This window comes from Elephantulus edwardii, unplaced genomic scaffold (assembly GCF_000299155.1).
Source record: "Elephantulus edwardii isolate Elephantulus edwardi_28Jun2011 unplaced genomic scaffold, EleEdw1.0 scaffold00235, whole genome shotgun sequence".
NCBI lineage: Eukaryota > Metazoa > Chordata > Mammalia > Macroscelidea > Macroscelididae > Elephantulus > Elephantulus edwardii.
In genome coordinates this window covers 2,136,343-2,162,820 of record NW_006399985.1, presented here as the reverse complement: position 1 = coordinate 2,162,820, position 26,478 = coordinate 2,136,343, and the positions used below count along the sequence as shown (strand labels likewise).

Here is a 26,478-nt window from a genome sequence, read left to right as displayed (position 1 = left end):
TCACCATATCAATGCATCCCTGTGAGGGTCTTCCTTGGTTCCACTGACCCTCCACCTTTCCAAGTATGATAACCTTTTCCAAAGAATAGCCTCTCCTAGCAACATGTCCAAATATGAGAGGTGAAGCTTCACCATCCTTGTCTCCAAGGAGTATTCCAGTTGTGCCTTTTGCAAAACATACCTCTTCATTCTTTTGACAGTCTGTGGGATATTCCATATTCATCTCTAGCATCACCACTTAAAGGCATGACTTCTTCCTTTGTCATTTTTATTTACAGTCCAGCTCTCAGATGCATAGCAAATGACTGGAAAAGAATAAAATGTTCCATGTATGAACACAATTCATTAAAAAAAAAACCACCCTTGATTTCAGGCCTTTCAGCAGAAAGTCCACTTGAGCAATCTCTAGACCTCTAATTTAAAGACTTGTGATATAATAAATGTCATTTTATGCCATTATACTTACTGAAACTTTTTACACAGCAATTGTAAATAAATGGGAAAAAAAGAGTAAACCAGGGATGCATCCTGTCTCCATTCCTTTTCTATCTATATGCAGAAGAGATCATTCTGGAAGCTGGGCTTTTTGAGGGAGATTGTGGCATCTACAACATGCAGATGACACACCCTTGCTTGCTGAACCTGAGGAGAACCTGAGGCATTTCCTGCAGAAGATCAAAAACTGTAGTCTTCAATATGGATTGAAGCATAACATCAAGTAGACAGAGTCTCACCACAGGGTCAATTGGAAGCACCACGCTGGATGGAGAATAGACTGAGGTTAGCAGTTACAGCTTGCTTGGCTCTACAATCAGCAATCTTGGCACCAGCAGTCAGGAAATCAAAGGATGAATTGCATTAGCAAAATCTGTCAGAGCCATTTCCAGAGTACTGAGAAACAACTATGTCAGACTCGAGACCAAGGTGCACCTGATCCAGGCCATGGCCTTTGCAATTACTTGCTATGCATCAGAGAGCTGGACTAAGGATGACAGAAGAATTGATGCCTTTGAGTTGTGGTGCTGGAGAAGAGTCTAGAACATACTTTGCACCTCCAGGGAAGCAAATAGGTGTGTCTTGGAAAGGGTGAAACCAAATTTCTTCTTGGAGGCTAGGATTTTGAAGCTCTGGCTCACAGACTTTGGTCATATTCTCAGGAGACTGATCCTTGGAGGACATCATTCTCAGAAGGGTGGAGGAAGACCAAGGATAAGATGGATTGATATAGTAACTAGGGCAATGTGGGTAGATGTGGCAGAGTCAGTGAGACTGGCTCAGGACAGGGCAGGCTTCAGAGTGGTGTACATAGGGTCTCTTTGAGTCTCAGGTGACTTAACAGCACATAACAACAACAACAACAACAGTCAAATAAAAATTGTACTTAAAGAGTAATTCTGCTGAGTTTTATATAAGAGAAAGACAAAGAGAAGGGGTAATAATAAGCATAGCTCAGCTCATGAGTAATTATAAAAATAACAATGTATAAGAGCGATTGCATAAAATAAAATAAATATTAATAACTGTAGACAAACCAATTGAATAAGAAGTAAAATAAAATTATTTTTCAAAATTAAAGAAAGAAAACCCCACAAATTACCTCCAAATTCATGGAGATACAATACTAATAAAAATCTGATATCAGTTAGAAACAACAGCGTTCAGTAATAATTAAGCTGTTGTGTTTCAAAATTTTAAATATTTCCTTGAAAGAAACTACTAGAAGTATTCAAGATAAGTAGAAATAATAAAACAAGTGAAATGCTTGAGACTTTGAAAATGAAAGCCACACAACAATGAGTTCTTCTGGGCTTTCTGTTTTGATACTGGGATTGTAGCTGTTGGGATCTCTAATTGATGCTTGGAAAGAGGAAAGCACAGATGCAAAAAGAACCAGGAGTTACTACTGTTGTTGTTGTTGTTGTTGTTGTTATGTGCCGTCGAGTCGCTTGCGACTCATAGTGACCCTGTGTACAACAGCCCTAAACTCTCTCTGGCCTGTGTCAATTGCACTGTCTCCAATACACGCATCCCGATTACTAAGCCAGTCACTGAAACAATTCACCTCATATAGGATTTCCCTCTCCTGTGCTGTCCCTCCACCCTCCCAAGCATGATGTCCCTCTCCAAGGACCAGCCCCTCCTTAAAACATGTTCAAAGTATGTTGGAGAGAGCCTCAGAATCCTTGCCTCCAAGGAGCAGCCCGGTTTAACCCTCTCCAGGATGAATCTGTTTGTTTTCTTAGCAGTCCATGGTATTCTCAATACTCTTCTCCAGCACCACAGCTCAAAGGCATCAGTTCTTCTATCCTCCTTGGTCATTGTCCAACTCTCTGGTGCATAACAAGTGATCAGATGCACCTTAGTCTCCAGAGTGACACCATTGCTCTTCAGTACTTTGGAAAGGTCCCTAACAGCAGACTTTCCCATGGCAATATGTCTTTTCATTTCCTAGCTACTGATGTCAAGAGTGTAGACTGTGGAGCCAAGCAGACTAAAGTTGTTAACAATCTCAATCTTTTCACCATCCATCCTGATGCTGCCAATTGGTTCAGTGGTAAGAATCTTTGTCTTCCTGATATTGAGCTTCAATCCATATTGGAGGCTGCAGTCCTTGATCCTCAGTTTCAGCAAGCAGGGTTGTGTCATCTGCATAACGCAGATTGTTGATAAATCGTCCACCAATCTTGACCCTACATTTCTCCTCATGGAGCCCAGCCTCTTGGATAATCTGTTCTGCATACAGGTTGAAAAGGTATGGAGACAGGAAACATCCCTGGCGTACGCCTTTCCCAATTTTGAACTATACCACGTTTCCTTGCTCTATTCTGACGACTGCCTCTTGGTCCAAGTATAGTTTCCTCATTAGCACGATCAAGTGTTCTGGGATTCTCATTCTTCTCAGTGTCAGTCACAGTTTGATATGATCCACACAGTAAAACGCCTTTCATAATCAATGAAGCACAGATAAATGTTCTTCTGGTATTCCCTGCTTTCATCTAAGACCCATCTAATATTAGCTACAATATCCCAGTACCACGACTCCTTCTAAACTCAGCCCAGACTTCTGGCTATTCTCTGCTAATGTGCTGTTCCAGTCATTTTTGGATAATCTTCAGTAGAATCTTGCTTGCATGTGAAATCAATGATATTGTTCTGTAGTTTCCACAATCTGTTGGGTCACCTTTCTTTGGAATGGGTATAAACATAAATCTCTTCCAGTCAGTTGGCTAAGTGGTTGTTCTCCAGATTTCTTGGCGCAACTTGGTGGGCACATCCAGGGAAGCATCCGTTAGCTGAAATATGTTAATTGGTATACCATCTATTCCTGGGGCCTTATTTTTTGCTATTTCCTTCAAAGCAGTCTGAACTTCTTCCTTCATCACCATAGGCTCATATGTTATTTCATTAAATTCTTCTGTGTCTGCCAATTCCTTATGATACAGTGACTCAGTTTATTCTTTCCATCTTCTCTTAATACTTCCTGGATCATTTAATATTCTGCCAAAAGCATCCTTGATTATAGCAACTCGAGGTTTGAATTTGTTCTTCAGTTCTTTTAGCTTAAGAAATGCTGAACGAGTTTGGCCCTTTTGCTTTTCTGACTCCAGCTCCTTGCACATTCCATTGTAATATTTTACTTTGCCATCCCGTGCTGCCTTTTGCAATCTTCTTTTCAGCTCTTTAGTATCTTGAATTCTTCCTTGTGCTTTGGTTTCTCTGCGCTCTAGTGCAACATTCAGAGTTTCTTCTGACATTCATTTTGGTCTTTTCTTCCTCTTCTGTCTTTGTAATGACCATTCACAATCTTCCTGGATGATACCTTTGACATCCTCCCAAAACTTATTTGGTATTTGTTCACTAATGTTCAAGACCTCAAACCTGATCCTGAGATGGTTCTGAAATTCAGGTGGGATAAAATCAAAGTCCTATTTTGGCTCCCATGGATTTGGTTTAATTATCCTCCGCTTCAGCTTGAACTTGCATATGAGTAGTTGGTGGTCTGTTCCACAGTCAGCTCCTGGCCTAGTTTTCACAGCTGATACTGAGCTTCTCCAGTGGTTCTTTCCGCAAATGTAATCAATCTGATTCCTATGCATACCATCAGGTGAAATCCATGTGTATAACTTGTGTTTATATCTCTTATAAAACGTATTTGCAGTGAGTAAGTCATTGGTTGTGCAAAATTCAATCATTCTCTCCAGCTTCATTTCTGTCACCAAGCCCATGTTTTCCAACTACTAATTCTTCTCTGTTCCCAACTTTTGCATTCCAGTCACCCATTATTATCAATGCATCTTGATTGCATGTTTGATCTATCTCCGACTGTAAAAGTTGGTAGAAATCATCTATTTCCTCTTCTTTGGCTCTGTTTCTTGGTGCATGTATCTGAATGATAGTGGTATTCACTGGACTTCCTCATAAGCATATGGATATTATCTTGTCACTGACAATGTTGTACTAGAGGTTGTGAAAACAAACATTAATAGAACATTTTAGATCTGGTTTGGGCACAAATAAAGGAGCTTAGTTTGTACCACAAACACATTTAAACTTGTGCAATGAGAATATATAGTGATGATAGAATGCATTTAAACAAACTTGTTAAGAGGAAGGTGAGGAGTTAAGAAAAGTGGAGTTCTGTTGGCTTATTCCCTAAGGTATTATGATAATAACTTAAAGGTGACATTTCTCTGGTGGTTCAAATCCACCAACATCTCTGGGAGAGAAAGGTGGACCATCTCTTCTTGTGCGATTTACAGTCTCCTGCAAACCTACTAGAGGCTTAGCTTTGAGTTGGTTTTGATGCCTCAATGAAAATTTGGACAATGAATAAGGATGACAGAGACGAATTCATGCATCTTGATTGCATGTTTGATCGATCTCCGACTGTAAAAGTTGGTAGAAATCATCTATTTCCTCTTCTTTGGCTCTGTTTCTTGGTGCATGTATCTGAATTATAGTGGTATTCACTGGAAGAATTGTCGTGTTGGAGAAGAGTATTGAATATCCCATGATTGCCAAGAGAACAAACATGTCTGCCTTGGAGAAAGTGCATGATGTTTCTCAGAGGTGAGGACAAGGAAGTGTCACCTCACATACTTCAGACGTGTTGTCAGAAGAGGCCGGTCCTTGGAGAAACAGTATCATGTTTGCAAAGCGGGAGAGTCAGTGGATGAGAGGAAGATCTTGCATGAGATGGACTTGCTCAGTGATGGTAACAACGACATCGAGGACATCCTAGATGATGAGGCCGGTGTAGCTCAGAGCAGGGTGCAGGGCCATGGTTCAGAGAGCTGCTGTGAGTCATAGGTGACTTGATGGGCCCTCACAACAACAAGGGTTGAGGGAAAGCAGAATAAAGGCGATTGTGGAAGACCAACCTCCCAGTCGTCCCCAACCACCAAGGAGACTCCAAATGCCGGAATCCAACTCCGTGTGGGCTCCAAAGGTTTTCAATATCTGATTTTTGGTTTTTGAAAGTAAACCTCAGAGTCTTTCTCCCAAGGCCCTACTGGCTGGAATAGAACTGCTAGCCTTTTGATGAACTGTTCTTGAGAGGTGCTGGTAAGTCGAATGCGACTCAGTGACCTCTGGACAACAGATCTGAAATCTGTCCTAGCCCGTGCCATCCGTGCCAACTCTGACGCACTTGAGCTCATTGTTGAAGCCTCTGTCTCCATCTGGCTAGTTAGGGGTCTTCCTTTCTTGTGCTGACCCTTCACCTTTCCATGCATGCTCTCCCTTTGAAGGAATAACCTCTCCAACAACAGTCCAGAGTATGAGAAACTAAGCTTCACCATCCTTGTCTCCAAGAAGCACTCTGGTTTCAATTGTTTTCCCAACATATCTGTTTGTTCTTTCGGTAGTCCATGGGACACTCAGTACTCTCCTTCAGCATCCCGAGTCGAAGGCCTTCATCTTTCTTCTGTTATCCTTATTCACTGTTCTGCTCTTAGCTGGATGACAAGTGATCAGAAAGACCATGGCTTGTATCAGACACACTGTCGTCTTCGGATTGACATCATTGCTCTTTAGTAATTTGGAGATGTCCCTGACAGCAGACTGCTGCAATGCAGTACACCTTCGGGTGCCAAAGATGCAGATTGTTGATCCAAGCAAGATCAAACCCTTCATAACTTCAATATGTTTTTCCATCTATGATGATGTCGCCTGTTAGCTGAGTGGTGAGGAATTTTGTCTTCTTGATATTAAAATGTAACCCACGTTGAAGCATGTAGTTCTTAGTAGTCAAATGCTTTAACCATTGACACTCCACTCAATGTCATCCTTTGAAAAATCCCAGGGATATGAAGAGGGAGAGAGAAATGAATGAATGTCTGGAAATCCAACAATAAGTTGCTTAACACAAACCCTAGATTGATTCAGTCATATTGTTGCTCAGTAAATGTCGCTCAGAATGAAATGCTTTTATTCATGATGACCAGTTAGTACATAATTAAGACTAGCTGTTTCTGTGGGGTTTATTATATACAATCAGAATTTGCTTTTTTAAACTTTCATTTTAGTGAACGTTAATGGACAGAGTGGTTTCGTTCATTTGTTCTTTCATGTGCACTTTCCTCCCTCTATCTTTTCCAATCCCCATTGTAATGCTTGTCCTGCTCCAAACTACTGTCATACTTCGTTTCTAATCATCTAATCCTTTGGAATCATCCTTTCTTTCACCTGTTCCAGTGCAGCGTTCATTATGACCCTAGCATCCCCTTAGAGTTGTCTACCTTCTTCCCTCTTCAAAGAGCAAAAGGATGTAGCCCTGCCCCCTGGCCGGCCTCTTCACAGAGGGAATATAGCCCTGTCCCCTGCCCAGCCTCTTTACAGAGAGAGGGCATACACCCCGTCCCCTGGCCAGCCTCTTCACAGAGGGAATACAGCCCTGCCCCCTGGCCAGCCTCTTCACAGAGGGCATACACCCCATCCCCTGGCCAGCTTCTTTGTAGAGAGAGAGCACACACCCTGTCCCCTGCCCAGCCTCTTCACAGAGAGAGAGCACACACCCCGTTCCCTGGCCAGCCTCTTCACAGAGGGAATACAGCCCTGTCCACTGGCCAGCCTCTTTGAAGAGAGCATACAGCCCTGTCCGGTGGCCAGCAGCTAACGTGTGACTGGGCCCAGGGCACCCGTGAGTGATGACTCACGTGCGGGGAGTTTTGCAGTGTGAATGTGAGGAGTTCCTTACACCAGCAACAATCTCCTCCCATATCCCCTTCACGGGGCCAGGCTTCTTGTGGCTTTGGGGCTTCCTCCTCTCAGGCAGCTAAAGTAAACATTCCAATGCAGTCATGGGAAGAAAGGATGAAGAAGAGGCATGCCACAAAGGTGACCAAGCCGAAAGGAACGGAAAAGAGAGTAGACACGGGGCATGGCCCAGTCCCTTTCACCTTCCTGTCGTAACTTTGGTTTGACAAGAGTGAATTAGAATGTTGCAACTATACATTTTCTGCTTAAACAAAAAAGAAAGAACACAAAAAGCCAAGACCATATTGCTCTTTGAATAGTCAGTTGGCCTAAGGCTTCATTGTATCAAAAATGGCAGCAGAACTAGATGGTTTTCACCAAACAATATACAAAGTACAAGTTCACACTTCTAAACAATTACTGTTAGCATGCAAAACCCTGATCGATATCTTAAGGGTTAATAACTGTTAGTATGTTACAGAGTTTCATGTTCATTTCTCACTTTCCCCTATAAGAACTCCACACATAAAATAGGACTAGCTTCATTATTTTTATTTAAAAGGCAGGAAAATTAAAGACTGAAATGGTTAAGAAACTCAGCTGAAGTGGTGAATTTATTGGCAAGGCTGAAGGGAGCAGTTTGGTTTGCTTCCAAAACAAAACTTTTTGCCAAAGAGCTACATTTTCTTACTGGAAAGAAAAATGCACATATCCTTCTTATGAGCAAGAGAAGTTGATCTCCCGGGAACATTATTATTCACTTTATTTTGAACAATAATATTTTTTGTCGGGTTGAGGATACAGCAATTTAGATTTGGTAGAAAAAGCAGAAAAAGTTACAGGCCTGTGAAAGCCATTCTGTAATTAAGTTAACAGCCATAAATTTCCAACTTACTCACCACCTCCTTCCCAGCACAGTTAACTCATTAGGCTGCTCTGGCTGGTGTGCCAAACGTTCTGTTTAACACAGAGTGTAGCCAGCAAAAGGAATGATAGCACACTAAAACAAAAACACTACAGCCAGAACGAAAACAGGACAGTGAGTCTTGGCATTTGCACACCTTGAAGACTCGTTTGTGACTTTGAAGACTCGTTGTGACTATGTCACTCACTAGGACCTGGTAGCACAGTGTTTAAGCTCTCAGCTGCTAAATGAAAGGTCAGTTATTTGACCGGGCCAGCTGCCCCCAGGAGAAAGACGTGACTGCTCTCATAGTATTTACAGTCTCAGAAATCAAATACCTCTCCACTGTGTCCTATACGACATGTCTGAGTCAGAATACACTCAGCGGTCACAAGATTGCTTTTGTTTTTATTTGAGTTGAATAATCGTCATATGGGATTTGTATTATATGCACTGATGGCTTTGCAAGGATGTAACTGTGTTTTCCCAGTAGTAGGGAAGTCAGGAGTCATATTTCACTGGAAAGTCTTTTGTCAGGGACCTTGTCAAATTACTGAGGAGCAACGATGTCAGTTTAAAGACTAAGGGACCCCTTATTCAGGCCATGGTCTTTACAATCACTTGCTATGCATCTGAGAGTCAGACAATGACAAGGTGGCAGAAGAAGAATTTGTCTTTGAGGTGTGGTGTTGGAGGAGTGCATTGAATGAATATCGTATTGACTGCCAATAGAACAAATAGATATGTCCTGGGAAGAGTGCAGTACAGTGCTCTATGGAGGCAAGGATGGTGCAGCTTTATCTCACGTACTTTGGGAATGTTACTGGAAGAAGCTATTCCTTGGAAAGGGACACATCCTAGGAAGGACAGAGAGTCAGCAAAAGAAAGGAAGACGCTCAGCCAGGTGGATTGACACAGTCCTTGTAGCAACGGGCTGGAGTGTGTCAGAAATTGTGAGGATGTCCCAGGATAGGACAGGGTTCAGAACCACGGCTCGTAGGGTCACTGTGAGTCACATACTTGACCTAGAAAACACCTCACAACAATCCCAACAGTTGTGTGTTGTGCCGTACTGGATTTCATTTCCCTGTCTGTGTTTAAATGCCCACACCTGTGCGATAATATAGAAATCGTCTTATTGGACCCTAGAACCGTATCTATGGACACATTTTCATGTTATGATCTCATAACTAAAGTTAACAGAATACTTCCTGGCGTTGGCAAGAAAAAGACTGATAACCCAATTACAAAATTAAGAAAAGACATGGAAAGACTTTTCACAGAGGAAGACTTTCAGGTGACCAACAGACATATGAAGAAATGCTGCAAATCACTGCAGTAAGAGAGATGAAAATCAAAACCACAGTGAGACAGCGTCTCACTCCAGTAGCAATGGCAAAGTTTAACAGGCTAGGAATCAATAAATATTGGAGAGGATGTAGAGAGACTAGAACTCTCATACCCTGTTGGTGGGATTCTAAGATATCCACTCTGAAAGGTGGTTTGGTATTTCTTCAAAAAGCTTAGTCTAGAAGTTCCATATAACTAATCTATTCCAAAGCTAGGAATATACCTCAAGAAAAAAAGAACTAAGACACAAGCAGAGATTTGCACACCTATGTTCATGGCGGTGTTACCATCAAAAAACATGGAAAGAGCCCAAACGGCCATCTACAAATGAATGGATTGAGAAATTGTGTTACATTCACACAATAGAATACTAGGCAGCACTCAGGAGCAATGAATTTGAGAAATACTGTATTACATGGGATCGGTCTCTCTGGGCCATGTGCCCAAAATACGTGAGACAGAACTTCAAAATCCTAGCCTCCAAAGAGAAACTTGATTTCACCCTCTCCAAGACAGACCTATTTGTTTTCTTGGTTGTCCATGGTATGTTCAGGACTCTTCAGCACCACACCTTGAAGACATCAATTCTTCTTCTGCCATCCTTAGTTATTGTCCAGTTCTCTGATGTACAGCAAGGAATTGTGAATACCATGGCCTGGATCAGGCACACTTTAATCTCTAGACTAACATTGCTGCTTCTCAGTACTCTGGAAAGGTCTTTGACAGCAGATTTACCTAATGCAATTGGTCTTTTTATTTCCTGACTGCTGGTGCCAAGAGTGTTGATTGTGGAGCCGAACAAGTTGTAATTGTTAACAACCTCAGTATCTTCTCTATCCATGATGGTGCTGCCAACCAGCCCAGTGGAGAGAATTTTTGTCTTCTTGATGTTGAGCTTTGATCCATACTGGAGATCCTTGGAGAAGGACACCACGTTCAGAAGGTGGGGGAAACAGCACAAGATAGGAAGACCCTGAATGAGATGGATTGATACAGTCACTAGGGCAATGGGGGTAGTTCTGTCGGAGTCAGTGAGACTGGCTCAGGACAGGGCAGGCTTCAGAGCTGTTGTACACAGGGTCTCTATGAGACACAGGCAACTCGACGGCACATAACAACAACATATAATATGGGAGAGGCTAGTGAGCTTTATGTTGGGTGATCTAACTCATAAGGAAAATACTGCTTAAGACCATTATTATAAAAATAGAAGAATAATGAGTAAGATGTATATACATATCCATAGAGGGAAAGGCAAGGGGCAAGGAGACAGGGGGTAGGCAAGGAGAGAAATCACAGGGTCTCCGAGTTTGGCAAGCGGAGGGAGGGAGGGAGGGAAAGAATTGGGAAAGATCCAATGAAGACCTGAAATGACGGAGTAATAGCAGTCATAGAAAGTGGTGATTAATTGTATAAGACAAATATATGGCAATGATCATGTTGTTGTTGTTGTTATGTGCTGTAGAGTCGTTTGCGACTCATAGCGACCCTATGTACAACAGCCCTAAACCCTGCTCTATCCTGTGCCAATGGCACTGCCTCTGACACACCCATCCTGATTACCCCAGTCACCGAATCAAGCCATCTCATAGAGGGTCTTCCCCTCCTGCGCTGTCCCTCCACCCTCCCAAGTATGATGTCCCTCTCCAAGGACCCGTCCCTCCTGGCAACATGTCCAAAGTATGTCAGACGAAGCCCCAGAATCCTTGCCTCCAAGGAGCAGCCTGGTTTAATCCTCTCCAAGATGAATCTGTTTGTTTTCCTGGCAGTCCATGGTACATTCAGTACTCTTCTCCATCACCACAGCTCAAAAGCATCCACTCTCCTTCTATCCTTCCTAGTTATTGTCCAACTCTCTGATGCATAACAAGCAATTGCAAAGACCATGGCCTGTATCAGGTGCACCTTAGTCTCCAGAGAGACACTGTTGGTCCTGAGTACTTTAGAGAGGTCCCTAATAGCAGACTTTCCCATCGCGATACGCTTTTTGATTTCCTGACTGCTGGTACCAAGAGTGTTGACTGTGGAGCCGAGCAAACTGAAGCTGTGAACAATCTCAATCTCTTCGTCATCCATCCTGACGCTGCCAATTGGTCCAGTGGTGAGAATCTTTGTCTTCTTGACATTGAGCCTTAGTCTATACTGAAGGCTGCAGTCCTTGACCCTTCACAGCAAGTGCATGAGGTCCTCCTCAGTTTCAGCAAGCAGGGTTGTGTCATCTGCATAACACAGATTGTTAATAGATCTTCCACCAATCCTGATGCCACAATTCTCTTCATAGAGTCCAGCCTCTCGGATAATCTGCTCTGCATACATAAGAAACAAAATATGAATTAAAAAAACCCCAACAAAACAAAGAAAGAACCCACACACAGCAAAAATAAACTCATAGTGACTATCTGGTATCCAAGATTGTAAATTGGGATGGGAGTAGTTTGTGCATCTTGGTCCTTTGAAACTTGCTTCTGAAGCCTAAGGCTGGCCTTTGGGTTAACAGCTCACCCCAATATAGATTGTGCTACTAGAACTCCTTCTGGATAATAAATGCAAAACAAACCACCTCTTTATCAAAGAGAAACAGACACAGTCCGTTAAATGCTGGGATAAATCACATTTTGTTTTCCCAGTGTGTGCTTTAACAAGCTCCACCTCGAGTGTTCTTTCTAGGTCACCAGTGACCTTTAAGTCGTAATTGCAAAACCCAGGGCCCAGCTCTTTGTTCCTTGTTCCTTTGATGATTCTCCAGCATGTGACATGAGTGACCACTCCCTGCTTTAACTGTCATATTCCACTGATTTCTGAAAAGAATGATTTGCTTCCTGCTTTTTGGCTTAATCCTTCTGAGTGTCCTTGGGAGGATCTGTGATGGCTTAATGTGTAGGGAGTGGTGCCGAAAACCCAGGGGTGCACAGTTCTAATCCACCCATAACTTCAAAGGACGATGATGGGCAGTTTCCTCCTGTCCGAATGAGACAGAGCATCAGCCGTGAGTTGATGATTTGGTGCCAACTTCAGGGCACCGAGTACGTTCGCTTTCCAGGCTCCTTTCCCTTCAACCAGCTCTCCTATGTTGTAGAGGTTGGACTCCAGCCTTTTCCTTTTTGTGTCCTCATTTTTGAGCTACGTTGCTGACCTTCAAATCTGCATTTTCAGATCTTATGTAAGCTCGGGCTCCTTTTGCATGCCTCTTGATATTTTAAAATGGGCTCCTCTCTTTGTATAACACTCTTGATACCATCACATTCATCTTCATAACTTCTACCTTCTCAAATAATTAGCTCAGCATACAGATTAGATAGTTATGGAGAGAGAACATAGCCTTGGCATACTCCCTTCTTAAATATAAATCATGTAGTATTCCCTTGTTTTGTTTTCACAACAGCCTCCTGGTCTAGGAATAGATTTCACATGAGCACAATTAAGTGCTCTGGGATTTCCATTCTTCTCAGTATTAGCCATAACTTGTTCTGGTCCACACAGTCATATGGCTTTGTTCTTTTGGTAGTCTGTGAGTCATTCAGCACTCTTCCCTAATGCTACAGTTCAAAGGCATCAATTCTTTTTTTATCATCTGTACTTACTGTCCCGTTCTCATATGCATAGTATGCTGTTGTTGTTATGTGCCGTCTTGTAGACTGAGATTCGTAGTGACCCTATATACGAAAGCTCTGAACCCTGCCCTATCCTGAACCAATCTTACTGTCTTCAACACAGAATCTTTCTCTCCTATTCTGACCCTCCACCCTTCCAAGCATGTTGTTCTTCTCCAAGGACTTCTCCCTCCTGACAACATGCCCAGAGCTTCAAAATTCTTGCCTCCAAGGAGACACTTGGTTTCACCCTCTCTAGGGCAGACCTGTTTCTTCTCTTGGCTGTTCACGGTATGTTTAACACTCTTATCCAGGACCACAACTCAAAGTCATCAATTCTTCTGTCATCTTTAGTCATTGTCTGGCTTTCTGATGTACAGCAAGTAATTGTGAAAACCATGGCCTGGATCAAGTACACCTTGGTCTCTTGACTGACTTTATTGCTTTTTAGCACTTGGGGAGGTCCCTGACAGCAGATTTCCCCAATGCAATTGGTTTTTTGACTTCCTGACTGTGAGTGCCAAGAGTATTCATTGTAGAGCTGAGTAAGCTGAAATTATTAACAATCTGAATTTCTTTTCCATCTATCATGACGCTGCCAATTGGTCCAGTGGTGAGAATCTTTATTTTCTTGATGTTGAGCTGCAATCCATATTTAAGACTGTACTCTTTCACCTTCTATAGCAAACACTTCAGCTCCTCCTCAGTTTTGGCAAGCAAGGCTGTATCATCTGTCTGGTGTAGGTAATTGATGAGTCTCCTTCCAATCTTGATACCACATTCCTATTTATAAAGTCCAGCCTTCCAAATGATATGTTTTCCATATAGAGTAAAAAGTTATGGAGAAAATACATCCCTGAAACACTCCTTTCCTGATTTTGAATTATGCAGTGTTTCCTTTCTCTGTTCTGATGGCCGCTTCCTGATCCAAGTATAGATTTCACATGAGCATGAACCAGTATTCTGGGATTCCCATTCTTCTTTGAGTCAGCCACAGTTTGTTGTGATCCACCCAAATACCTTTGCATAGTCAATGAAACACAGATAGATATTCCTTTGTACTGTCTTTCTGTTACTTGCTTTTATCCAAGATCCATCTGACATTGGCTATTATGTTTCTAGTTTCAAAGCCTCTTCTGAACACAACTTGCACTTCTGGAATATTCTCTATTGATGTGCTGTTGTAGTCGTTTTTGGATAATCTTCAGCAGGATTTTGATTGCATGTGCAGATGACACAACCTTGCTTGCTGAAACTGAGGAAGACATGAGGCATTTTCTGTAGAAGGTCACGGACTGTAGTCTTCAATATGGATTGACGCTAAACGTCAAGAACACAAAGATTCTCACCACTTGGCCAATTGGCAGCTTCATGATGGATGATGTAGAGATTGGGGTTGTTGATAACTTCAGCTTGCTTGGTTCCATAATCAACATTCTTGGCAGCAGCAGTCAGGACATCAAAAGACGAATTGCATTGGTAGTGACTACGGTCAGGGATCTCTCCAGAGTACTGAAGAACAACAATGTCAGTCTAAAGACTAAGGTGCTCCTGGTCCAGATAATGGTCTTTGCAATTACTTGCTATGAATTTGAAAGCTGAACAATAAGTAAGGATGATAGAAGGAGGATTGATGCCTTTGAGTTGTGGTGCTGGAGAAAAGTGTTAAACATACTGTGGACTGCCAGGAGAACAAACAGGTCAGTCATAGAGAGGGTGAAACCAGGATGCATCCTAGAGATGAGGATTTTGAGGTTCCGTATCACATAGTTTGTACCAGTGTCCAAGAAGTACCAGTTCTTGGAGGGGGTCATCATGCTTGGAAGAATAGAGGGACAGCACAGGACAGAAAAAACCAGGATGAGATGGATTCACTCAGTGACTAGAACAATGGGATTAGTTATGCCAGAGATAATGAGATTGGCTCAGGACACGGCAGTTTTCAGAGTTAACATACATAGAGTTGCTATGAGTTGAAGGCGACTCAATGGCACATAAGAACAACAACCACTTTAGTGATATAGTTTGATCATTTCCACACTCAGTTAGAACATCAATTTTTGGAATGGGTATAAATATGGATCGCTTCAGATCAGTTGGCAAGGTAGTTATTCTCCGTATTTTCTCCAGATGTTTTGGCATAACCTAGTAAGCACGTCTATCTGTTGAAATATGTCAATCAATCTTCCATCAGTTCCTGAGGCCTTGCTTTTTTGCCAATTCCTTCAGAGAAATTAAAACTTCCTTCTTCTTCATCATGGCCTCTTGATCATATGTTATTTTATGTAATTCTTCTGTGTCAGTCAGTCCTTTCTGATACAGTGACTCAGTGTACTCCTTCCATCTTATTTTTATGCTTTCCGGATCATTCAATATTCTGCCCATAACATCCTTAAGTGTTGTAACACAAGGTTTGAATTTGTTCTTCAGTTCCTTCAGCTTAAGAAATACTCAGCAATTTGTCCCTTTTGAGTTTCTGACTCCAGCTCTTTGCACATTTGGTTATAATACTTTGCTAGAATTGTCAAAAAGTCAGGCACCATCTGGACAGCAGCTAACAATAACAAACCAAACAACCTCACTGACGTCAACTTGATTCCAAGTCAGAGTGATCCTACAGGAGAACCACATAGGATTTTCAAGGCTGTAAATCTTTATGGAAGCAGACAGCCCACCTTTCTCCCATGGAGTGATGGGTAGATTTGAAATTCCAGCCTTTTGGATATCTGCTGTACATTTACTACACAACTAATGCCTTCCAGGGCTCCCTAACAATTAGATTGCTATAAAGAATTAATTCTCCAAAGGAGTTTACGTAAGAGAGCCTTTTTCTATCAAACATACTGCATGATTTATACAAGACAAGGGTCCTATTACTCTCTCTTCTCACACAAATGTCTCGGAATCAAACCTTGCTGGAAAGCTGAGTGAATATGTCTAGTGTGTATCCTTGCCAAATGCAGATTGGAAGTCCTGAGAAGGGCACTCGGCCACCTCTCAGAGTGCATTGGACAGCAACTTGATATTTCAACAATGTAAGTTAATAGCCAGCAGAGACTGTGTTAGCCTTTTATTGAGCTGTAGATTCTGTTAGTAAATCCAAGGGATATTTAATGAGACAGCCAGGAGGTTGCTTCTATGATACCTGACTCACCTTGTCTTTCTCTCCACTTCTCCAGCTTCTCTCTCCTTCACCAAACAATTGATAACTAGAAGTGTCATTCTTTTTAAAAATGAGAAATAATTAAATAGAAATATCAATATAGGCTCACATGTATGCATGAAAGATCTCCTATATAATATGCAATGCACCAGAGAATTTACAAAGATTAAACAGATAACCTTTAATGTGAAAAACTTGAAAGAGTATGAATCGCAAGGGTACAATCACAAAGTAAAAATTTACTTCTGAGTCGCCTGCAACTCGACAGCACTTAACAACAACATCAACAGAGAGAGACACAGAGAGAGAGAGAGAGATCAGCTGGCCCAGTGAAGAGAAAACGATGTGACCAAGACAAAGGTGGGTGACTTTTAGTTTGTGGCCCTCAGGCCAGTCTTTCATTGGTTTTGTTCAGACATTCCTCTGGGTCGTGTAACCCTGGTGTACAAGTTGCCGTCCCGCGGTCACTTGTGGTTGCTGTGAGGCTGAACACTGTGACACGGATGTGTCAAATGCGTTAATGGTTGGTTACCCAATGCGGACTGAGAGTGGGGTGGAGCTCCCCGATTAAACAAGCGTGCAAGGAGGAGTGGCATTCAATTCCATAATAGTTTGCCTCCGGAAACTCTATGAACCTGGAGAGAGGATGAAAGGCACCCAAGTGTTGAGGACTCTCCTTCATAGGGTCGCTATGAGTCGCTTGCGACTCGACGGCACTTAACAACAACACAACAACCTCACCAAAACAATTTCAATTTAATGAATATATTAAAATTACACAGAGCATCAAGGAAAAGAAGGGCCTGAAATTCCACTGGAGAAAAAGCTTCCTCCATTCGGGGATCCCAGCCACCGCAAGTCCATTTCAGAGACCAAAGGGAACAATAGAGTTTAGGACAGGAAACAACAAGCATAGGAGAGACTAACTTTCTCAGCTGGCATGCCGAGGTGAAAGGGAAAGAACGGCCTTTAAAGCCTTAAGTTGGTGCCTCTGGTCTCATACCACGTCAGAGATAACGGAGGACATTAGATTTCAGGAGAGAAGATGTCATCAGGTGAGACAATCTTTCCCAGAGCCAGCACTTTCACGTGTGGGGGAAAGAAAGTGTCAGAAACTCTCCTGGAGAAAGGCTTCTCCATTTGATGATCCCTGCCACCATGGAACCATCCCAGGGACTAAAAAGGACAATGGAGTTTGGAAAGGGAACTAAAAGCAGAAGAGAGTCTCACGTTTTCAGCACGCACACTGAGGTGCTGGAGAGAGCTACATTCAAAGCAGCTTGGACAGAAACCATTTAAGTTGGTGCCCTTGGTCTTTCACCACTCCAGAGACAAAGGAGGACATTAGACCTGAGGAGAGATCTCATCAGGCAAGACACTCTTTCCCAAAGCCAGCACTTGCAGGTATTAGGGAGAAATGTGCCTGAAACTCCCCCAGCAAAAACTCCCCTGGGATACCTGCCATCACTGCAGGGCCTTCCCTGGGACCATAGAGGACAGTAGAGTTTGTGACAGTGAGCTACACGCAGAGGACAGACTCATTTTGTCAGCTAGCATGCTAAGGTGCTAGACACACAGTTGCCTTCAAAGTCCCCTGGACAATGCACTGCTTAAGTGGAACACCTGCTCTTACACTATTCTGCCATTCCATAGACAAAGGAGGAAAGAGAAGTTCAGAAAGAGTACAATAAGGTGAGATTCCTACAGGACTGTATTAGAGACCAGAGAGAGCCTGAAGGATATTGGGAAAAACTAACTTTCCCAGAAAGGACTTCTAGTAGAATGAGTGGCCCACCCACTGAACATTTTAAGCTGGCACCTGATCAATAATATTGTAAAGATATGAATTATCAATAACTTACATAGACACAATAGAAATGGCCTAACCCTTACTAAGACAACTTTGCATAATGTCAAGAAAGCAGCAGGAAGCTTCAAACATTGTGAAAAAAAAAACGTATTAAGTCCTCTCCAAAAAAGTGGAGCATATTAAATGTGCAACAATGAATGAATGGAAATCCATGTTCTCAATAAATGTTCATTTAAAATTTCAAAAAAAAAAGTGGAGCATATTACAGACCCAATGAATACCCTAGAGTCAGAAAGGCAAAAGATACATATTGATATGGAGTCATATGAACAGCTACTGGGAAGGTACAAATTATGAAAGAAACAATGGAAACCATTATTGTTTTATGAGCTGTTGAGTTGCCTGAAAGTAATGGCAACCTTATATACAAAGTTTATCATCTTTAGTCATTGTCCAGCTTTCTGATATATACAAAGTTTATCATCTTTAGTCATTGTCCAGCTTTCTGATGCATAGCATTAATGAAAGCCATTTGGAAAGAGAATACTCCAGAGACAGAGAGATAGAAAAATATATATTGATGAAGAGGAACTTCAACAACTACAGAAGAAAATGCAACAGATAGAAGAAATAATTGAAGCTATCAATAAAGAAGTACAAGAAACTAAAAAAAAATCATCACAAGACAGAGAGTATATACAACACAATACTGGAAATAACAGAAATGAAAATGCAATCTAAAATATTAAGACCAAAATGGCAGAAGTGTCCAACATTTAGGAGAAATAAAAATGTAGAACAAAGAGATGGAACAGAGAGTCAATGAACTGGCAGATAAGAACCTCATTGGAAACATGCTAGAAGACAAAATAGAAATGAGATGCAAAGAAGATGAAGAAAGCATTAGAATAATGTGGAATGACACCTAGGAATAATATATGTAAGATTGGGATTCCAGAACACTAGAGGGATGTGGAAATAACTTAGAAAATTGTGGAAGAAATACTAGAAGAAAATTTTCCAGGTGTTTTGAAGAATGGAGAAATCCATACTGAAGAAGCTCAGTGAACACCAAATAGACTAGACACCAAAAAGAAAACATCAAAAAGAAAACAGTCAAATTCTCCAAAATAAAAGACAAGGATAGAATACTTAAAAAAGCAAAGGAGTGGGGAACACACCAAAAACCAAAGAGTCACCTTTCAAGGGGAAAACATTAGATTAAGTTCTGATTGCTCTGCAGAAATCACCGAGCAATAAAACAATGAGATGGCTTATACAGGAAATTGAAAGAAAACAATTTGTCAGCTGAGAATCCTGTACTCAGCAAAACGGTCTGTCAAATATGAGGAAGAAATTCAGTCTTTGGGGGGGGGGGGAAGGAGGAACTTAAGGAATTTGTGAAAACAAAACCAACTCGACAAGTAATTTTAAAGGAAGTTCTTCACATGGAGACACCAAAGGAACGTGGATCGACTATACCAGAAACCAGAAAAAAACAGAAAAAGAAACAGTCAAATGACAAAGATAAAACCTGGCCTGTCAATAATCACAGTTAATGTGAGTAGACTGACTATATATACCAATTAAGGGGGGGGAGTAGCAGAATGGATAAAAACCCAAAACTCATCAATATGTTGCCTATAAGACTCACATCTAACAAACAAGGAGAAAAAGAGAATAAGAAACAAAGGTTAGAAAAGTATACCAACCAAGCAGCTTACACAAAAAAAGCAGAGTGGCAACACTAATCTCTGATAAAATGGATTTCAGGATAAAAACCACCATAAAAGATACGGAAGCACACTTTATAATGAGTAAAAGGCTCAGTAGATCAAGAAGACGTAATCTTGCTTAGTGTCTATGCATCAAATAATAGACCTGCAAAATATGTAAAAGAAGTTAATAACATTGAAGAAACAAAATACAGACAGTACCACAATAGTAGTAGGAGATTTTAACATATCACTCTCACCAAAGGATAAGTTAACTCAAACTTAATAAAGCAGCAGAAGATCTAAATAGACAGTCAGCCAACTCGACCTTGTGGATGTGTTCAGGGTATTACTATACCCAACTAAAACACAATTGACTTTCTTCTCAAGTGCACATGGTACATTTTTTCAGAATTGATCACATATTAGGACACAAAGCAAGCCTCAACATATTAAAAAACATTGAAATATAACAAAGTATTTTTTCAGACCACAATGCCGTAAAACTAGAAATCAGTGACTAGAAATCAATGGTTTATCATACTTAAAAAGCCACCCATAGTATGTCATTAGAGCACAACTAGGTTATAGAAGAAATACAGAATAAAATAAAAAAAGTTCCTCAAAACAAATGGAAAGAAAAAACATTCTAAAACTTCTGGGATGTAGTTAAGGCAGTTCACAGGAAGCAGTTTATGGCAATAGGCAAACACATAAAAAAAGGAAGAAAGAAATAAAATTAATGATTTGTCTCAAAATCTCCATCAAATACAAAAAGAGCAGTAAACTAACCTCATAGTCTGTAGGGGGGAAAAGGAAATTATCAGGACAAGAGCTGAAATCAATGAGATAGAAAACAGAAAAAACAGTTGAAACCATCAACAAGACTAAGCTGGTTGTTTTTTTTAAAGACTCACTAAAATTGACAAACTATTGGCAAACTTTACAAAAGAAAAAAATGTAAAGACACAACTCAATTAAGAAATGATAGATGTGACATCACAAGGATTCTAAGGCTCCGTCTCACGTACTTTGGACATGTTGTGAGGAGAGACCGGTCCTTGGAGAGGGACATCATGCTTGGGAGGGTGGAGGGATGGCTCAGGAGAGGAAGGTCCTCTATGAGGTGGATTGATTCAGTGACTGGGATAATTGGGATGGGAGTGTCAGAGACAGTGTGATTGGCACAGGACAGAGCAAAGTTTAGGGCTGTTGTACATAGGGTCGCTATGAGTCGCAAGCGACTCGACGGCACATAACAACAACAACAAGAACAATCAGAATATTATGGAAAAACTTAAATAATTTTGAAAATGTAGAGTAAATGGACAAATTCCTTGAAATTCGTAACCTACCCAGATTGACATGGACAGAGGTAGAACCTTTGAACAGACCAGTCATGAAAAAGAAAATGAGCAGGTCATAAAAAGACTTTCCCACCAGCACTGCCCCCTGCCACCCCCAAAACTGGAAGAGATGGCTTTATGAATGAATTCTACCAAACATTCTGAGAAGATTTTTCACTAATTCTATCTAAATTATTAAAAAAAAGAACAACTATATCTAGAGTCATTCTATGAAGCAACCATAACACTAATACCAAAACCAGGCAAAGATATTGTAAAAAAAAACACAAAACACTCTTGAATATAGATGCATATATCCTTAACAAAATTCTGGCCTATCAGTAGCATATAAAAAAATAATTAATCATTACCAAGTGAGATTCCAAACAGGTGTGCAAGGATGGTTTAACATAAAAAAGACTTTCAGCATAAATTATCATATTAATAAAGTAAATAAAAAGAAACACATGATCCTAACAATTGGTGCACAAAAGGTCTTTGATAAAATCCAACATCCCTTTTTTAATGAAAAACTCAGCAAAATTGGAATAAAAAATTTACTCAACAAAATAAAAAGTATACATGCAACACTAAGAGCCAATATCCACAAAGACTAAAGACTAAAGCCTAAAGCATTCTCCTTGTTAAAAGGATCAGACAAGGATGTCCACTGTCATCACTCCTATTCAATATTGTATTGGAAGTACTTGCTAGGGCAATATGAAAAGAAACAAAACCTATCAAATGGGGGTAGGACAACCTCTTCAACAAATGGTGCCGGCAAATCTGGAGTACTAACTGCAGAAAGCTGAACCAGAATGCACATCTCACACTGTACACAAAAATCAACTCAAAGTGAATCAGAGATCTAGGAATATAGCCCAAAACTATAAAGATCGTGAAAGACAAAATGGGACCAAGCTTAGAAGGCCCAGTATAGGTATAAAGTGGCTATCAAGTACAGCCAGAAATACAAAACCAGGAGAGGATAAAATGCATGAATAGAACCTTCTAAAGATTAAATTCCCATGTTAATCAACACCTTTTTCAATTATGGTGAAAAGAAAACCTATTGACTGGGAAAAACCATTTGGCAATACTATTTTAGACAAGAGTCTTATAACTAACATTTACAGAATACTACAGGGCCTCCACAAGAAAAAGAATAATAACATAATTACAAAATGGGTAAAGACATGGAAAGACTTTTCACAGAGGAAGACTTTGAGAGAGCCAAAAAACATATGAAGAATTGCTCAAAATCACTGGCAATAAGAGGCAATGTAAATCAAAACCACAATAAGATACCATCTCACTCCAGTAACAGTGGCAAATTGTAGTAGGAAATAAAACAATAAATGCTGGAGAGGTTGTGGAAAGAATCAAACTCTCATACACTGTTAATGGGATTGTAGAATGGTACAACCACTCTGGAAGGTTGTTGTTGTTGTTGTTGTTATGTGCCGTCGAGTCGCTTGCGACTCATAGCGACCCTATGTACAACAGCCCTAAACTCTGCTCTGTCTCTTGCCAATCTTATTGTCTCTGGCACATCTATCCTGATTACCCCAAGTCACTGAATCAATCCACCTCCTAAAGGGCCTTCCCCTCCTGTGCCGTCCCTCCACCCTCCCAAGCATGATGTCCTTCTCTAAGGACTGGTCTCTCTTTACAACATGTCCAAAGTATGTCAGACGAAGCCTCAGAATCCTTGCCTCCAAGGAGCAGCCCGTTTTAACCCTCTCCAGGAGGAATCTGTTTGTTTTCCTAGCAGTCCATGGTACATTCAATACTCTTCTCCAGCACCACAGCTCAAAGGCATCAATTCTCTTTCTATCCTCCCTAGTCATTGGCCAACTCTCTGATGCATAACAAGTGATTGTAAAAACCATGGCCTGTATGATAGTAGCATTATTCACAGTAGAAATAACATGGAAACAGCCCAAATGTCCAACCACAATCAGATGGATTGAGAAATTGTGTTTCATTCACACTACACAGCTATTCAGGAGCAATGGTTTTGAAAAACAGTATGTAGCTTGGTAGAGACTGGAGAGCATTATGCTGAGTAAACAAATTCAGTCCCATAAGGACCAATACTGCATAAGACCATGGTTGTAAAAAACATGAGGACAACTGGTTGAACATGTTTGAGGGCCCAAAGGGGAACGGGATGGGAACTCAGGGATGAGCGTGGACAGGGAGATCAGAAGGTCACACAATTTGGTAGCTGGAGGGAGAGGGAAAAGGAAGTGGGAAAGATCTGACTGGGACTTGAATAGACAGGGTAATGGTTGACATAGTTAAATGGTGATTAATTTTATAAGACACATATTTGGGAATGATTGCATCAAAGACAATGTGAATAAAGGAAAGTGTGAAACGCAATGTATAGGAATTTTATATGCAAATAAATATAAAATAAAAATAAAAAGGATATTATACTGGGCATTTTCCCTACTGCTCATACAACACTCAGTGTAGCACTTCCGGTATTTCCCTTTATCTCTCACTAAGTACAGAACTCAATTCATACCATCTTCCAAATTGAATTTCCAAATTAAAACCACCTTTAAAGAACTTAAACAGATTGTAGAAACAAAGAGTGCTACATTTTCTAAATTCAAGTGATTATAGTAAGTATCCAAGTTGTATCTATATTTAAATTATGTTGTGTGTGGTTGAGATGGAAGTAACTCGTAGCTGACCCTCCCCCCTGTGGGATTTCAGAGGTAATCAGTCACATGAGAGGAGAATGTCCATCATTCCCCAGCAGAGCAGACGGTAGATTCAAACCACATGCCTTTAGGATTGCAGTGCAGTTTCTTACCACTGTTGTTGTTGTTGTTATGTGCCGTCGAGTCGTTTGCGACTCATAGCGACCCTATGTACAACAGCCCTAAACCCTGCTCTATCCTGTGCCAATCTCACTGCCTCTGACACACCCATCCCGATTACACCAGTCACTGAATCAATCCACTTCATAGAGGGTCTTCCCCTCCTGCACTGTCCCTCCACTCTACCCAGCATGATGTCCCTCTCCAAGGACCTGTCTCTCCTCACAACATGTCCAAAGTATGTCAGACGAAGCCCCAGAATCCTTGCCTCCAAGGAGCAGCCTGGTTTAATCCTCTCTACGATGAATCTGTTTGTTTTCTTGGCAGTCCATGGTACATTCAATACTCTTCTCCAGCACCACAGCTCAAAGGCATCAATTCTTCTTCTATCCTCCCTAGTCATTGTCCAACTCTCTGATGCATAACAAGTGATTGTAAAAACCATGGCCTGTATCAGGCAGACCTTAGTCTCCAGAGAGACACCATTGCTCTTGAGTACTTTAGAGAGGTCCCTAACCGCAGACTTTCCCATCGCAATACGTTTTTTTATTTCCTGGCTACTGGTGCCAAGACTGTTGACCGTGGAGCCGAGCAAACTGAAGCTGTGAACAATCTCAATCTCTTCGCCATCCATCATGATGTTACCGATTGGTCCAGTGGTGAGAATTTTTGTCTTCTTGACATTGAGCCTCAGTCCATATTGAAGGTTGCAGTCCTTGACCCTCTGCAGTAAGTGCATGAGGTCCTCCTCAGTTTCAGCGAGCAGGGTTGTGTCATCTGCATAACGCAGATTGTTGATAGATCGTCCACCAATCCTAACACCACGTTTCTCCTCATAGAGCCCAGCCTCTCGGATACTAGGCCACCAAAACTACTGTATTTAAATTATTGTTGTTAGGTGCCGTCAGATTGAGTATGTCTCATAGTAACCCTATGAACAATAGATCTGAACGCTCTTATCCTGTGACGTTTTCAGCATCTCTGACACACTTTATGCCGCTTCTCAGTCACCGTGTCAATCCACCTTGTTGAGGCTTTTCCTCTCCTTTGAGGTCCCTCCACCTTTCTAAGCATATTGTCCCTCTCCGAGGAATAGCCTCTCCCAGCAACATGCCCAAATTATGTGAAACAAAGCTTTATCATCTTTGCCTCCAAGGAACACTCTGACTTCATCTTCTCTAAGTCTGTTTGTTCGCTTGGCAGTCTGTGGGATATTTAGTACTCTGCTCCCACATAACAGTTCAAAGGCATTTCTTCTTCTTATTATGGAAAAAAAAAAAAACTACAATAGGATTTTGTAGGCCAGAAAGAAATTAGTCTTAGGCATTTCCTTTTCATAAATTTGTTTAAACATAGACAGACTTGTGAAATTGTTTTGCTACTTAAAATTCAAGGATTTAGTACTTGTTCTATTTTCTTAAAGGTGAATGGGAAAGCTTGTGCTTAACTAAACAAGAGGATATAATTTTTTTCTAAAGGACCAGATACAATAGAGAATTAATGTGAATGATTGAGAAATCTGAGAAACAAAAATCTTTTCAACCAGTTGTTAATTATTGACCATCTATTGTGTATACATTAGTCCAGGAGCCAGAAATGAGGCTGAAGACAGAATGATAGAATTTTGTACAATCAATGATTCATCCGTGGCAAATACCTTTTATAAGAAACACAAACAGCGACTATTCCCATAGACCTAACCTGATTATCTACACAGGCATCAGAGTGATCATATGTGTGGAAAGAATTGTTAGAGAAGCTCAAGATCAGCTGTGAAAACTAGGCCAGCTGTGGAGTGTGAAACAGATAATCAACTACTCACATGGAAGTTCTAATTGAAGCTAAAGAAATGGAAAGCCCAAAAGAACCAAAATCTGACCTTATGTCTATCCCACCGGAACTTAAAAACCGCCTCAGGAACAGGTATGAGGCCTGTTGAAGAAAGGCCAGTTGAAAGAAATCAAGAATTTCACCCATGAAGGATGAAAAAAGTCATTAAAAAGACAGGAGGGGAGGGGGGGAAAGACTGAGATGGATGTCAGAAGAGTCTCTGAGTATTGTACTAGAACGCTGAGAATGTCTTGTAGAAGGTGCTGCCAGAATGTTCCTTTGGAGGCAGAGATGATCAAGCGTCATCTCACATACTTTGGGCTTGTTACCAGGAAAGACTATACCTTGGAGACATCATGCTTGGAAATGAGGGACAGCAGATATGAGAAAGAGTGTCAACCAAGTGCACTGACACAGTGATTGCAGCCTTGAGCTTGAGGGTGTCAGAGATTGTGAGGATGGTACAGGCTAAGGCAGGGTTCATATCTGTTCAATGACTTGCTGTGAGTCTTAGTTGACCTGATGGTACCTGACAGTAACAACATTGTTGTCGTTATGTGCCGTCGAGTCACCTGCAACTCATAGTAACTCCATGTACAACAGCCCTAAACTCTGCTCTATCCCTTGCCAATCTTATTGTCCCTGGTACATCTATCCCCTTATCCCACTGACTGAATCAATCCATTTCATCAAGGGTCTTCCTCTCCTGCGCTGCCCCTCCACCCTCTCAAGCATG

At 41.2% G+C, this 26,478-nt stretch overlaps 1 pseudogene; it reads left to right on the top strand.

The window, feature by feature from the left end:
• Positions 1–5,196: 5,196 nt before the first annotated feature.
• LOC102844423 overlaps positions 5,197–26,478 on the top strand; it is a 158,209-nt pseudogene continuing 136,927 nt past the window's right edge.